Source organism: Loxodonta africana, chromosome 14, assembly GCF_030014295.1.
Source record: "Loxodonta africana isolate mLoxAfr1 chromosome 14, mLoxAfr1.hap2, whole genome shotgun sequence".
Classification (NCBI taxonomy): Eukaryota; Metazoa; Chordata; class Mammalia; order Proboscidea; family Elephantidae; genus Loxodonta; species Loxodonta africana.
Window position 1 is genome coordinate 4,846,189 of NC_087355.1, and position 16,716 is coordinate 4,862,904.

A 16,716-nucleotide genomic window follows, 5' to 3' on the forward strand; every position below is an offset into this window, starting at 1 on the left:
TCTTTATGGGTACGTTTAGGCAATTTACATTCAGTGTAATTATTGATAACCAAAAAAAAAACCAAACCCAGTGCCATCGAATTATTGATAGGTGCGAGTTTATTGCTGTCATTTTCTTTGTTCCTCTTATGCTCATGTGCTGAATTCCTTTCCTTTTGTTGATGGATATTTTTTATTTCTTTTGTTTTTGTATATTTTGATTTTACTGAGACTTTATGTTTTTCTTCTTTATTTTGATGAGTAGGTTTGTTAACTTTCTTTGTGGTTACCCTGAAATTTGCCCTTATCTTCCTAGGTTTGAACCAGTCTATTATTACTTGGTATCACCTTGCCTTCCTCTACATTAGAAAGTTCTATACCTACACCATTTATTCCCTCTTTTATTCTGACATTGTTGTCATTTAGAGCTTAACCTCTCTGGTTCCCTGTTGTAAATCTTTTGGTTTTGGATAGTTCTTCAGAGGTCATTTCCTAGGTTGGTATCTGGCTGGAGAGACCTTCATCCTAGATTCAGGCTGTCATTTTATGTATTTGTTCTCAAACTGAAAGATTCCCTTTAAATAATTCTTGTAAATTTGGTTTGGTTTTCACATAGTCCCTTAAATCTGTTTATCTAGAAATATCCTAACTTCACCATCATATTTGAATGAAAGTTTCGCAGGATATATTATTCTTGGTTGGCAATTTTTTCTTTCAAAGTTTATGTATGTGTCATCCCTTTGCCTTCTTGCCTGCATGGTTTCTGCAGAGTAATCAGAGTTTACTCTTATTGTTTCCCCTCTGTATGTGACTTTTTGTTTTTCTTGAGCTTCTCTCAGGATTCTTTCTTTGTCTCTGGTTTTAGCAAGTGTGATTATGATAAGCCTTGGCGATTTTCTTTTGGGGTCTATTCTATGTGGGGTTCTTGGATGGTCAGCTTTTCATCTTTCATGACATTAGGGAAGTTTTCTGTCAACAATTCTTCAATGATCCTGTTTTCCAATTTCTCCTCCTGTTCTGGATCTCTGATCACTTACACATTTTTGCTTTTGATTGTATCCCACACCATTCTCAGGGTTTCCTCATTTTTCTTTGTTTTTTTTCTGATTTTTCCTCAAAGTTGTGTCCAAGTGTTAGTCTTCAATTTCAGTGATTCTGTCTTCTATTGTTTCAAACCTGCTCCTCAGACCGTCTATGACACTGTCCATTTCTGAAATCTTGTTATCTTTTGGATTTCTAATTGTTGTTTTTATATGATTTCTAGTTGTGAATTTATTTTGGCCTTTTGTGACTGTATTATTTTCCTGAATTCTTCCACTTTTTTGGTCTGTATTTCTCATGAATTCGTTTGTCTTTTCCATGAATTAGTCTATTTTTTCCTTATTTTTGTTTGCTTTTTGCTTCAACTCTTGGATAGCTCTGAATATTAGAGATTTGAATTCCCTAACAGGTAGTTCTAGTGCTTTTTCTTCTACTGGAAAGTCATCTGGAGTTTTATTTTGGAGACCTACTAGAACCATTGTCCTTTTTTTTAAAAATATGTTTCAATATTGTGTGCTATCTTCTGGGCATTCAGTAGTTATTTTCTTCTGTTTATTAATTGTAGATTTGTTTGTTTCTTCTTGTTTTTTTGTTTTATTTGGTTATATCTGAGCAGGTGGGCTGTATATTCTTTGTTGTTTGCTCATATGTGGGCATGATACTTTTCACCTCCATGTCCAATGGGCAAGGCCAGTTGCTGAGCTATGGTGCAGCAGGGTAGGTTCAGCTGAAGGGGATGGGCTGGGCTGGGTTGTTTGTGGCACATGCTAGGGTTGACAGGGTAGGCCAGGAGTCAGTGCAGGTAGGCTGTGCCTGTGTTGCTTGGGGGTGTGATTTCAGTGCACAGTGCTGGTAGGCAAGAAGGTGAGGGAAGAAGGATTGTAACGCGTGGAGCTAAGATGGGTATTAGAAAGAAGACAGAGAGGAGAGAGAAAACAGAGCCAAAAAATAAACAGACAGACAAAAAAAAAAAAAAGGCTGAGGGAGCTTGCCATTGGAGTGGACAGACAAGAAACTGAGAAATGGAGAAAAACAAAAAGGAAAGAAGAAAAAGAAAAAAATTAAAAAAAAAAAAAAAGAGAAAGAAATGCCCCCAGGGATCCTACCAGTGACCCAGGGAAGTGGTTCCCAGGCCCCGGAGCACAGCCCACCTAGAAATGGTGGAGATGGCACAGAGTGCCAGGCATTTAGGAAAACAAAAGGGAAGGAAGCCAGAGAGGCATGAGAAACTGGAAATGAAGAAAAGCAAAAAAGGAAAAGAAATTAAAAAAAAAAGGTCCCCAGGGATTCCACTGGCTTGGCTACGCAGACCAGGGGAGTGGCTCCAAGCTGTGCAGTACTGCCTGGCTAGAAGGGGCAGACATGGCATACAGTGCCAAGTATTCAGGGGACAAGAAAAGAAGATAAGTAGAAACTGAGATTTGAAGAAAGACAAACAGGAAAAAAAGAATAATAACAAAAAGAAAGAAAGAAAAAGAAGCCCCTAGGGATCCCACCAATGTGGCTGCACTAAACTGAGAAGTGGCACCCAAGCTGTGGAGTACAGCCTAGCTAGAAGGGGCTCCCATGTTGAGAAAGGAAAAAGGAAACAAACAAAACAAAAAAGTCCCCAGGGATCCTGCCAGCTGGTGGCACAGACCAGGGAAGCAGCTTTCCAGCCAAGGGGCACTTCACAACCTGTTAAGAAGAAGCAAAGATGGCACATGGATCCAGGTGTTCGAGAGAAAGGATGGAGAGGAGGTGAGAGGCAGGGAAGGAACCAAAAGAAGTGGAAAAAAGCAAAACCAGCAACAAAGAAATGGCACTGAGGGAGGTGGCCAGTATGGGTGGGGTGAATCCAAACAGCATGGAGCCATTGCCTCCCAGCCAAGAGACTGTGACCAGCAAGAACCGGCGGAGGCCAAGCAGGGAGTAGAAGAGTCGGGGGTGGGAGAGTGTATATCTCTGGTTACAGGGAGCTCTGTCTCCTGCTGGGAGCTCCATGAAGCTGCTTACCACTGCTTACCGTTACTCTGTCTGCTGATCTCCTATGTGGGTGGGGCAAATCCAAGCGGCATGGAGCCAGAACTTCTTGGATGGCTGAGCGACTGCAACCAGCTATGAAGTGGCAGAGACCGAGCAGGGGTATGAAAGATGGGAGGGGTGGGAAAATGTACATCACTGGTTACAGGGAGCTCTGTCTCCTGCTGGTAGTTCCGTGAAGCTGCTTTCCCATACTCCCTGTCCACCGATTTCCGAAATGAGTCCAAGATTGCAAATTCATGCTACCTTTGCTCGTATCTCTCCTTGCTCTCTGTTTTCTGTCAGTTTCTTACTCCATTCGGTGCTTGGCTGAGCTCTTTTTCTCTTCATTTGATGCTTCAGGTTCCAGGATTGACATGTCTCTGTTTTACTTAGTTTTCGGGTCTTTGCTGTGGAGTGACAGCGTGGCGCTTCTGTCTATAGCGCAATGTTGACTCCCTTTTGAATTATCTTTAGCAGAATTTTACTTGTGTGTAATATTAATGATATTGTTTGAGAATTTCTGCATTCTGTTTGATCACCTTTCTTTGGAATGGGCACAAATATGGATATCTTCCAGCTGGTTGGCCAGGTAGCTGTGTTCCAAATTTTGCTTCCAGTGTTGCATCCATTTATTGAAACATCTCAATTGCTATTCTGTCAATTCCAGAGTCTTGTTTTTTGCCAGTGCCTTCAGTGCAGACTGGACTTCTTTCTTCAGTAACATTAGATCTTGATCATACCTCCTGTAACGGCTGAATATCAACCAATCCTTTTTGGTAGTTACTCTGTTTATTCCTTCCATCTTCTCTTGATGTTTCCTGCGTTGTTCAGTATTTTGCCCATAGAATCCTTCAATATTGCAAATCAAGGGTTGAATTTTCTCTTCAGTTCTTTCAGCCTGAGAAATGCCAAGCATGTTCTTCCCCTTTGGTTTTCTAACTCCAGGTCTTTGCACATTTCATTATAATACTTTAGTTTGTCTTCTTGAGCTGCCCTTTGAAATCTGTTCAGCTCTTTTATGTGATCATTTCTTCCATTTGCTTTAGCAACTCTATGTTTAAGAGCAAGTTTCAGAGTCTCTTCTGACATCCATTTTGTTCTTTTCTTTCCTGCCATTTTAAAGATCTTTTGCTTTCTTCATGTATGATGTCTTAATGTCATCCCATAACTTGCCTGGTCTTCAGTCACTAGTGTTCAATGCGTCAAATCTATTCTTGAGATGGGTCTTTAAATTCAAGTGGGGTACTGGATCTCATGGACTTGTTTTATTTTCTTCAGCTTCAACTTGAATGTGCATACGAGAAATTGATGGTCTGTTCTGCAGCTGGCTCCTGGTGTTGTTCTGACTGATGATATTGAGCATTTCCACGGTCTTTTTTCACAGATGTAGTCAATTTGATTCCTTTGTATTCCATCAGGCAAAGTTCACATGTATACTTGCTATTTATGTTGTTGAAAAAATATATCTGCAATAAAGAATTCATTAGTCTTGCAAATTCTATCATGCTATCTCCACCACTGGTTCTATCACCAAGGCCATATTTTCCCTCTACTGTCCCTTCTTCTGTTTCCAACTTTTGCATTTGAATCACCAGTAATTATCAATGCATCTTGATTGCATGTTTGATCAATTTCAGACTGTGGAACTTGATAAAAATCTTCAATTTCTTCATCTTTGGCATTAGTGGTAAATTTGAATAATACTCATATCAACTGGTCTTCCTTGCTGGCATATGAATATTATCCTACCACCGACAGTGCTGTACTTCAGGATAGATCTTGAAATGTCTATGTCTGTCTGGTTTAAAATGGCCAATACCAGTCCATTAACCAATTAAGCTAACCTATTTTTTCTTTTATTGTTTGGTTTAAAGAAGGCTTCAGAACATATTTTTGGTTTTAGGTTTAAAGGTGATATCAAGGCAACAGTTTCTTGGGTCCATCCAGCCTCCATGGCTCTGGAAAGACTGGGTTCCATGAGAATTTAAAATTCTGTTCCACATGTCCCTCCCTTTTATCAGGCTTCTGCTATAGAATTTCTGATCAAAATGTTTAGTAATGATAAAAAAAACAAAAACAAAAACCCAGTAATGATAGCAGGATACAATCAGTTCTTTTGGCATAAGAACAAAAGCAGGCAGTTGTTCATGGAGGCAATTTGCCACATATTCCATTTCTTCCTCCTATCCCTCACTCTCCTTCTTCCTCTATTGCTCCAGGTGAATATAGGCCAATTGTTACACCTTGGATGGCTGCTTGCAAATGTTTAAGACCCTATGCACTATACAACAAACTAGGAAGTAGAACTGTCTCATAGGGTTTCCAAGAGAGTAGCCTTTACAGAAGCATACTGCCACATCTTTCTTCACGGAGAGATTGGTGGGTTCAAAATGTTGACCCTTCGGTTAGCAGCCAAGGGTCTAACCATTGCGTGACCAATGTGAGGTATGGATCTTGCTTAATTTTTTGGATGTGTAAAGCCAGCACCAGTACCATTTGTTGAAGACACTCTTCCTTCCCCCTTGAGCTGACTTAGCACCCTTGTTGAAAATCAGTTGACCACAGATGTACAGATTTATTTCTGGGATTTTAATTCTATTCCATTGGTCTATGTGTCTATCATGAAACCAGTACCACACGGTTTTGATTACTGTAACGCATTTTGAAGTAGGGAAGTGTGAGGCCCCCTGCTTTGTTCTTCCTCAAAATTGCTTTGGCTATTGAAGGCCTCTTGTCATTCCATATAAAGCAGAGGATCTGTTCTTCCATTTCTGTAAAAAATGCTGTTAGAACTTTGATCCAGACTGTGTTGAATCTATAGATCGTGTAGGGTAGTATTGCTATCTTTACTATATTAAGTCTTCCAAGCCATTAACACAACATCTTTCTGCCTATTTGGAATTCTATAGTCTGTTTCAGCACTGTTTTATAATTATCATTGTAGAAGTCTTTCAGATCCCTTGGTAAACTTATTACTAGGTATTTTACTCTCTTAGATTCTATTGTAAAATGGTGTTTTCTTAAACTCCTTTTCAGGTTTCTGATTGCTGGTGTATAGAAACCCAACTGATTTTGTGTGCGTGTGTGTGTTAAAATTGTATTCTGCAACTTTGCTAAATTCTTCTATTAGTTCTAGAAATTAAATAGATTCTTTAGGATTTTCTATATACAGGATCATGTGATCTTAGAATAGAGATAGTTTTATGTCTTCCTTTGCAATTTGGATATCTTTTATTTCTTTTTCTTGCCTTATCATTCTGGCTAGGACTTCTAATACAATATTGAATAGGAGTGGTCAGAGTGGGCATCTTTGTCTTGCCCCCGATTTCAAGGGAAATGCTCTCAATCTTTCTGCATCGAGTATAATGTTGGCTGTTGGTTTTTCATGAATGTCATTAATCATGTTAAGGAACTTCCATTTCATTCGTATCCTGTTGAAAGTTTTATCAGGAAAGGCGCTGGATTTTACCAAATACCCTTTCTGTGCCAATTGAGATGATCACGTGGTTCTTTTCCTTTGTTCTATTAATGTAGTGTATTATAGTGACTGATTTTCTAATGCTGAACCATCTTTGCATTCCTGGAATAAATCCGACTTGGCCATGCTTTACAATTCTTTTAATATGCTGTTGGATTTTGTTAACTAGTATTTTGTTGGCTCTTTCATCTTGATAAATTATTTCAACTTTTTGAATATTAACTTTTCATATGTAAAATGGGGGCTAATATCTACCTAATGGTATTGCTGTGAGATTAGATATATATATTCATGTAAGTAAGCAACACACACAGTGACAGATATACAATGTTTGGCACACATGTTAGCTATTACTTGAAGCAGTAGCTAATAAAGCAAGGTACTATTTCTAAAATGTAGAGAAAAAAAGTAGAGGTTAATTTAATTTTTCTAATGCAAGATAGGATACCCTAAAAAAATTAGTGTTCTAAGTGTTCACAGCAATATTTACATTCCTATACATAATTTGATAATTAAAGGCCTTAAAAATGTTCATTTTCAAAGCTTCTAATTACCTTTTTACCCCACAAGGTCACTGATAAGAAGTTACATAAAGAAATAATCAGAGAAGTGGAGAAAAAAAATTTATGTACAATAGTATTCATTGTAGTCTTATTTGTTACAGTGAAATATTGCAAACAATCTAAATTTCTAATAAAAAGTAGATAAATGCATGAATCAAACTACAGAAAATGATGGCAATAAAAATCTTAATTCAAAAAACACTTCTAACGACATTAAGGGAAGCACTCTTGTAATATTCTCGAGTTATAAAAAAGATGCGGGCCTATGTGAACCATGTGTTCCTAAGATGGCAGGGATATACATTATTAATATAATATTCTTGCAAAGAGAAAGTCCTGGAGGAATGTACACCAAAAAAACTAGGCAATCATTTCGAGATGAAAGGATTACGCACAGGTGAGTTTTTATTTTCTGCCTCGCATAATTTTTTTTTCTCACTAAATGTATTTTTTAATACTAATAAAAAATACTCTATTCTTTAATAGAAAATTGTCTCATACTTCAATAGCTGTCTTAGGTTGGGCTCTCCAGAGAAGAAAGCCAGCAAAGTATATCAATATCTATATAAAAAGATTTATATCAGAAGAAGGGGCCAAGTATGCAGAGTAGTCAGATGCTTCTGGTGGTCCCTTTTAAAACAAAGACTCTAAAAAACAAGAGAAACGATTACATATATGACAAAGTAGGAGCTCTGAACATCAAAGGCAAAGTTAGTAAATCGGACTGAGCAGCAGGAGAGACAGTTCAGAAGCAGCGAGAAGTTGCCGGACCAGAATCAGCGGGAATTAGTGCCCCTCAGGCATGAAACCCTGGAGAGACTGAGGTGGGGCTGGTGGCAGCACTGGGGACACAGTTACCTCAGGAAAGGACAGCAAGCTGCACAATCTACTCACACCTCCAGAACCAGAGGAGAATGGCGCTCTCAGCAATAGCTAAGTACTTGTGTATATTTTACCACACCCCCAGCCCCCAAGCTGGCTTCAGTGGCTGTTGATTTCCTTGGCCTGAGATAGTTGCTGCTGCATGCCTGAGCCATTCTCCTGGCCTTGGAGTAGGAATAAATTAACAATTGGGGGAAAAGATAATCTGTCAGCTCCACTAAGCTGGGGAGGTCAGGACAGAAGCGGCTCCTGGCCAGATACGAATGGTCTGTGGACTTTGAATAGCTTTCACCCCTGCATGGACCTGTGTGGGGCCATTTCAGGAGATTAAGTCCTTGTTGGTAGGCTGAAATGGTGTATGTGCTTGAGATCTGACTTCAACTGTTTTAGCTGTGCGGTGGAGAGGTGGGTTTTTGATGGTTGACACCACTTTGCCTATTAAACAGGATCCTCACCTACCCACATCAGGGGCCTGAGGTCTGGTAGCTACAGCCACATCACCTAGCCACCGTGATGGGTCCAAAGATAAGTGGTGCCTCCCAGTTCTTACAACTGAAAGCACTTGGTGCCCATGGTCCGGCTGCAGAACACACCCACCTGTGTGCTCTAGGGAACAGGGATGCGCTTTCCTCACAAACACTCAGAGGATGGTTGTCAGCCCTTTGCCTTGTCAAGAGTGTGACCCCCTGATGCAACCAGATACCTGTAACTACACAAATCACCCCTGCCCCTCTAAGACTGTAGGACAGAGTCTGTACCACACACGTGATGACGAACTACCTGGACAGCTGAAGTGAAACCATACAAGGAGAGGGAATGGACTCCTAGGCTCATATACCTGGTAACAGCTCTAGCCATCTGGTGACAGGACGTTAGAATTTCCAAGGTGCAAATAATCAAGCTAGCTCACTCAAGCAGCCTATTTGGGTATATCAAAACAAAACAAAACAAAGCAAGAAACTAGGATACAGTAAGCAAACAGAATATAAACTTATACAATAACATATAGATGGCTCAGAGACAACAGTCAATACCAAATCACATAGAGAAGCAGGCCATGATCGCTTCAACAAGCTCTCAGAAAAAAGAATCAAGGAATCTTCTGGATGAAGGTGTCTTCCTGGAATTACCAGATGCTGAAAACAAAAGATTAATATACAGAACTCTTCAAGAGATCAGGTAAATTGCAGAACAAGTCAAGGAACACACAGATAAAGCAGGTGAAGAAATTGAAAAGGTTATTCAAGAACGTAATGAAATATTTAACAGGCTGCAAGAATCCATACAGAGATAGCAATCAGAAATTCAGAAGATTAACAATAAAATTACAAAATTAGACAAATCATTAGAAAGTCAGATTATAAGAAATGAGGAAATGGATGGCAGAATTAGGGAGATTGAAGATAAAACACTTCGCACCAATGTATTGAAAGAAAAATCGGATAAAAGAGTTAAAAAAATGAAGAAACCCAAAGAATCATGTAGGGTTCTATCAAGAGGAATAACCTGCAAGTGATTGGAGTCCCAGAACAGGGAGGGATACTAGAAAATAGACAGAGAATTGGTGCACATTTGTTGACAGAAAACTTCTCTGATATTGTGGAACATGCTCATTGAACCACATAAGGTAGATCTAAAAAGAAAGGAACCAAGACATAATCAAAACTGCCCAAACCAAAGATAAATAGAGAATTTTAAGAGCAGTTAGGGATAAACAAAAAGTCACCTACAGAGGAGAGTCCATAAGAATTAGCTCGGACTACTCAGCAGAAATCATGCAGCAAAGAATGCAATGGGGTAACTTAAACCAAACCAAAACTATAAGAAATACTAAAGGGAGTTCTATGGTTAGATAATCATTAATATCAGATATCGACCCAAGACTAAAACATAGGACAGAGGAAGCAGATATTACCAGATAGAGACATCATAAAAACAAATCAAGATTAAAAAAAAAAAAAAACAGGAAAATACCGATGTCATTATGTAAAAGATGACAACATTAAAACAATAAAGCGGGACTAGAAAATGCAGTCATAGATCTTTCATACTGAGAGGAAGTCAAAGTGATATAAGAAATAAAAGTCAGGTTTAAACTTAGAAATATAGGGGTAAATATTAAGGTAACTACGAAGGAGACTAACAATCCTACATATCAAAATAAAATACAAGAAAAACGTAAAGACTCAGCAGAAACAAAATCAATGACAACAAAATAAGAGGAAAAGACGATAATAAACATAAACTACTCAGCACAAAAAATTGAGTGGAGAAAAGAAACTGAACAACACAAAGACATCGAAATGACAGCACTTAACTCATACCTATCCATAATTACGCTGAATGTAAATGGACTAAATGCACCAATAAAGAGACAGAGAGTGGCAGAATGGATAAAATAACACGATCTGTCTATATGCTGCCTACAAGAGACATACCTTAGACTTAAAGACACAAACAAAACTCAAAGGATGGAAAAAAAATATAACAAGTAAACAACAAACAAAAAAGAGCAGGAGTGGTGATACTAATTTCTGACAAAATAGACTTTAAAGTTAAATCCACCACAAAGGATAAGGAAAGACAGTACATAACGATTAAAGGGACAATATACCAGGAGGATATAACCATATTAAATATTTACACACCCAATGACAGGGCTTCAAGATACATAAAACAAACTCTAACAGCACTAAAAATGAGATAGACAGCTCCACAATAATAGTAGGGGACTTCAACACACCACTTTTGGTGAAGTACAGAACATCCAGAAAGAAGCTCAATAAAGACACGTAAGAGCTAAATGCCACAATCAACAAGCTTGACCTCATAGACATATACAGAACATCCTACACCCAACAGCATCCGAGTATACCTTTTTTTCCAATACACATGAAACAATCTGTAGAACAGACCACATATTAGGTCATAAAGCAAGCCTTAAAAGAATTCAAAACATCGAAATATTACAAAACATCACTGACCATAAAGTGATAAAAGTAGAAATCAGTAACAGAAAAAGCAGTGAAAAGTAATCAAACACTTGGAAAGTGAACAACACCCTTCTCAAAAATGCCTGGGTTATAGATGAAATTAAGGATGGAATGAAGGAATTCATAGAATCCAATGAGAATGAAAACACTTCCTATCAGAACCTTTGGGACACAGCTAAAGCAATGCTCAGAGGTCAATTTATACCAATAAATGCACACATCCAAAAAGAAGAGCCAAAATCAAAGAATTATCCCTACAACTTGAACAAATAGAAAGAGTGCAACAAAAGAAACCCACAGGCACCAGAAGAAAGCAAATAATAAAAATTAGAGCAGCATTAAATGAAATAGAGAACAGAAAAACAATTGAAAGGGCTAACAAGACCAAAAGCTGGTTCTTTGAAAAAATCGACGAAATTGATAAACCATTGGCCAAACTGACAAAAGAAAAATAGGAGAGGAAACGAATAAATAAAATAAGAAATGAGATGGCCGATATCAAAACAGATCCAACTGAAATTAAAAGAATTATATCAGATTACAATGAAAAATTGTACTCCAACATATTAGAAAACATAGAGAAATGGATGAATTTCTAGAAACACACTATCTATCGAAACTAACTCAAACAGAGGTAGAACAACTAAATAGACCCATAACAAAAGAAGAGATTGAAAAAGTAATTAAAAAACTTCCCCCTCCCCTCCAAAAAAAAAAAAAAAAGCCCTGGACCTGATGGCTTCACTGGAGAGTTCTACCAAACTTTCAGAGAAGAGTTATCTCCACTACTACTAAAGGTATTTCGGGGCATAGAAAAGGATGGAATACTCTAATAATCATTTCATGAAGCCGGCATATCCCTGATACAAAACCAGGTTAAGTTTACACAAAAAAAGAAAATTAGAGACATATATCCCTCATGAACTCAGATGCAAAAATCTTCAACAAAATTCTAGCAAACAGAATTCAACAACATATCTAGAAAATAATCTACTATGACCAAGTGGGATTCATACGAGGTATGCAGGGATGGTTCAACATTAGAAAAACAATCAATGTAATCCATCATATAAATAAAACAAAAGGCAAAACCATATGATTTTATCAATTGATGCAGAAAAGGCATTTGACAAAGTCCAGCACCCATTCATGATAAAAATTCTTAGCAAAATAGATACAGAAGGAAAATTCCTCAACATAATAAAGTGCATTTATACAAAGCCAAGAGCCAACATCATCCTAAATGGAGAGGGTCTGAAAGCATTCCTCTTGAGATCAGCAACCAGACAAGGATGCCCTTTATCGCCACTCTTATTCAACATTGTGCTGGAGGTCCTAGCCAGAGCAATTAGGTTCGATAAAGAAATAAAGGGCATCCAGATTGGTAAAGAAGGAGTATAAGTGTTTCTGTTTGCAGACGACATGATCTTATACACAGAAAACCCTAAAGAATCCTCAGGACAACTCCTGAAAGTAATAGAAGAATTGAGCAGAGTATCAGGATACAAGATAAACATACAAAAATCAGTTGGATTCCTCTACACCAACAAAGAGAATGTTGAAGAGGAAATCACCAAATTAATACCATTTTATAGTAGCCCCCAAGAAGATAAAATATGTAGGAATAAATCTAACCAGAAACTTAATAGACCTATACAAGAAAACCACATTGCACAACTACAAGAAACCAAAAGAGCCTTACATAAGTGGAAAAACATACCTTGCTCATGGATAGGAAGACTCAACATTGTGAAAATGTCTATACTATCGAAAGCAATCTATAGATACAATGTAATTCCAATCCATATTCCAAGGACATTTTGTAATGAGATGGATAAACAAATCAACAACTTCATATGGAAGGGAACGAGGCCCCGGATAAGTAAGGCATTACTGAAAAAGAAGAACAAAGTGGGAGGCCTCACACTACCTGATATTAGAACATATTATACCACCACGGTAGTCAAAACAGCCTGGCAGTGGTAGGAGAACAGACAAATAGGCCAATGCAACAGAATTGAGAATCCAGACATAAATCCATCCACATATGAGCAGCTGATATTTGACAAAGGCCTAGAGTCAATTAAATGGGGGAAAAGACAGTCTCTTTAACAAATGGTGCTGGCATAACTGGGTATCCATCTGCAAAAAAATGAAACAAGACTCATACCTCACAGTATGCACTAAAGCTACCTCAAAATGGATCAAAGACCTAAACATAAAATTTAAAATGATAAAGATCATGGAAGAAAAAAATAGGGACAACACTAGGAGCCCTAATACATGGAATAAACAGTATACAAAACATTACTAACAATGCAAACACACCAGAAAAGAAACCAGATAACTGGGAGCTCCTAAAAGTCAAACATCTATGCTTACCCAAAGAATTCACCAAAGGAGCAAAAAGATGACCTACAGACTGGGAAAAAGTTTTTAGTTATGACATTTCTGATCTGCGTATGACCTCTAAAATCTACATGATACTGCAAAAACTCAGCCACAAAAAGACATAACCCAATTAAAAAATGGGCAAAAGATATGAACAGACACTTCACCAAAGAAGACATTCAGGCAGCTAACAGATACATGAGGAAATGCTCACGATCATTAGCCATTAGAGAAATGCAAATCAAAACTGCAATGAGAAAGCATCTTACTCCAACAAGGCTAGCATTAATCCAAAAAACACAAAATAATAAATGTTGGAGAGGTTGTGGAGAGAGTGGAATACTTATATACTGATGGTGGGAATGTAAAATGGTACAACCACTCTGGAAAGCGATTTGGTGCTTCCTTAAAAAGCTAGACATGGAACTACCATATTATCCAGTAATCCCACTCCTTGGAATATATCCTAGATAAATAAGAGCCTTTATATGAACAGATATATGCACAACCATGTTCACTGCAGACTGTTTACAACAGCAAAAAGATGGAAGCAACCAAGGTGCCCATCAACGGATGAATGGATAAAGGAATTGTGGTATATTCACACAATGGAATACTACACATTGATAAAGAACAATGGCAGCACTCAGAGGTAAATTTATAGCAACAGAAGTGCAGATCAAAAAAGGAGAAAGACACAAAGTCAAGACATTAGCTACATGTCTCAAACAAATAGAAGTAGAACAGCAAAAGATGCCCAGAGCCACCAGAAGACAGGAAATAATAAAGATCAGAGCAGAAATAAATTAAATATAGAATAGAAAAACAATAGAAAGAATTAACAAAAGCAAAAATTGTTTCTTTGAAAGGATGATCGAAATCGAAAAACCATGTGCCAAACTGTCAAAAGAAAAATGGAGAGGGTGCAAATAAGCCAAATAAGAAATGAAATGGGACGCATTACAACAGACCCAAATGAAATTATAGCAGAGTACTATGAAAATCTACACTCCAACAAATGAAACACACTACCTACCCACACTAACACAAAATGATGTTGATAACGTGAACAGACCCATAAGAATAAGACTTCCAACAACAACAAAAATCCCTGGCTCAGACAGATTCACTGGAGAATTCTATCAAACATTCAGAGAAGAGCTTACACCAGTACTATTCAAACTATTTTAGAACACAGAAAAAGGAAAGGATACATCTGAATTTGTTCTATGAAGCCAGCATAACCCAAATAACAAAACCAAAGACACCATTATAAAAAAAAATTACAGACCAATATCTCTCATGAATATAAAACCAAGAAAACAAACCCACTGCCGTTAAGTCGATTCTGAATCATAGCGACACTATAGGATAGGGTAGAACTGTCCCATAGAGTTTCCAAGGAGTACCTGGTGGATTTGAACTGTTGCACTTAACTGCTACACCAGTATTGTTTCCACCTCATAAATGTAGATGCAAAAATTCTCAACAAAACTTTAGCCAACAGAATTCAGCATCATTAAAAAAAAAAAAAAAAGCGACCAAGTGGGATTCATACCAGGTATGCAAGGGTGGTTCAACACTAGTAAATCAATCAACGTAATCCACCACATAAATAAAAGAATCACACAATCATCTCAATCATCTCAATGCAAAAAGGCATTCAACAATGTCCAACACCCATTTCTGGGAAAAAAAAAAAAAAAAAAGCTCCCAACAAAATAGGTATAGAAGGGAAATTCTTCAACAAAATAAAGGGCATCTACAGAAAACCAACAGTCAACATAATTCTTAAGGGAGAGACTGAAAACATTTCCCTTGAGAACAGGAACAAGATAATGATGCCCTTTATTACCACTCCTATCTAACATTGTGCTGGAAGTCCTAGTTAGGGCAATAAGATAAGAAAAAGGAATAAAGGGCATCTAAACTGGTAAGGAAGAAGTAAAATTGTCCTTATTTGTGGATATGATATTATTCATAGAAAACCCAAAAGACTCCAAGAGAAAACTACTGCAACTAATAGATTCAGCAGAGTAACAGGATACAAGATAACAAACAAAAATCAGTTGGATTCCTACATACCAATAAAGAGAATGATGAAAAGGAAATCAGGAAAACAGTACCTTTTATAATAGCCCTTTCCCAACTGAAATACTTAGGAATAAATCTAACCAGGGATGTACAAGACCTATACAAACAAAACAAAACAAAAAACTACAAAACACTACTGCAAGAAACCAAAAGAAATCTACATAAATGTGAAAACATACCATGCTTATGGACAGGTAGACTCAATATTGTGAAAGTGACAATTCTACCCAAAGCAATCTATATATACAATGCAATCCTGATTCAAATACCAACAACATTCTTTAAAGTGTTGGGAAAACTAACCATTAATTTCACATGGAAAGGGAAGAAGCCCTGGATAAGAAAAGCACTACTGCAGAAGAATAAAGTAGGGGGACTCGCATTACCTGACCCCAGAGCCTACTATACAACTACGGTAGTCAAAACAGGCTGGTACTGGTATGACAGATACATTGAGCAATGGAACAGAATTGAGAACCCAGATGTAAATCTCTCCACCTACAGTCACCTGATCTTTGACAAGGGACCAAAGTCCATCAAATGGAGAAAAGACAGTCTTTTTAGCAAATGGTGCCGGCAAAACTGGGTGTCCATTTGCAAAAAAAATGAAACAGGACCCACACCTCACACCATACACAAAAACTAATTCAAAATGGATCAAAAACCTAAATATAAAACCAGAAAATATAAAGATCATAGAAGAAAAAATAGGATCGACGCCAGAGGCCATAGTAGATGGTATTAACAGAATACAAACCATAACTAACAACACACAAACTCTAGAAGGTAAGCTAGATAACTGAGATCTTCTACAAATTAAACACTTACACTCATCAAAAGACTTCACCAAAATAGTAAAAAGAGAACCTACAGACTAGGAAATTTTTTTGGCTACTACAAATCAGACAAAGGTCTAATCTCTAACGTCTACAGGAAAATCCAACACCTCTACAACAAAAAGACAATCCAATTAAAGAATTGGCAAAGGAAACGATCAGACACTTCACTGAAGAAGGCATTAAAGCAGTTAACAGACACATGAGGAAATACTTGCAATCAGTAGCCATTAGAGAAATGCAAATCAAAAGCACAATGAGATACCATCTCATCCCAGCATTGGCACACGAATAAGAAAACAGGAAATAACAAATGTTGCAGAGGCTGCAGGGAGATCAGAACTATTATGCATTGGTAGTGGGAATGTAAAATGATACAACCATTTTGGAAAACGATATGGCGCTTCCTTAGAAAGCTAGAAATAGAAATACCACATGATCCAGCAATCCCACTC

General features: G+C 37.6%; 1 protein-coding gene across 4 annotated transcripts in view; it reads right to left on the bottom strand.

Moving 5' to 3' along the window:
- SPIDR (scaffold protein involved in DNA repair) overlaps positions 1 to 16,716 on the bottom strand; it is a 778,935-nt gene that overhangs the window by 268,105 nt on the left and 494,114 nt on the right. The gene's annotated exons all lie outside the window — the stretch shown is intronic.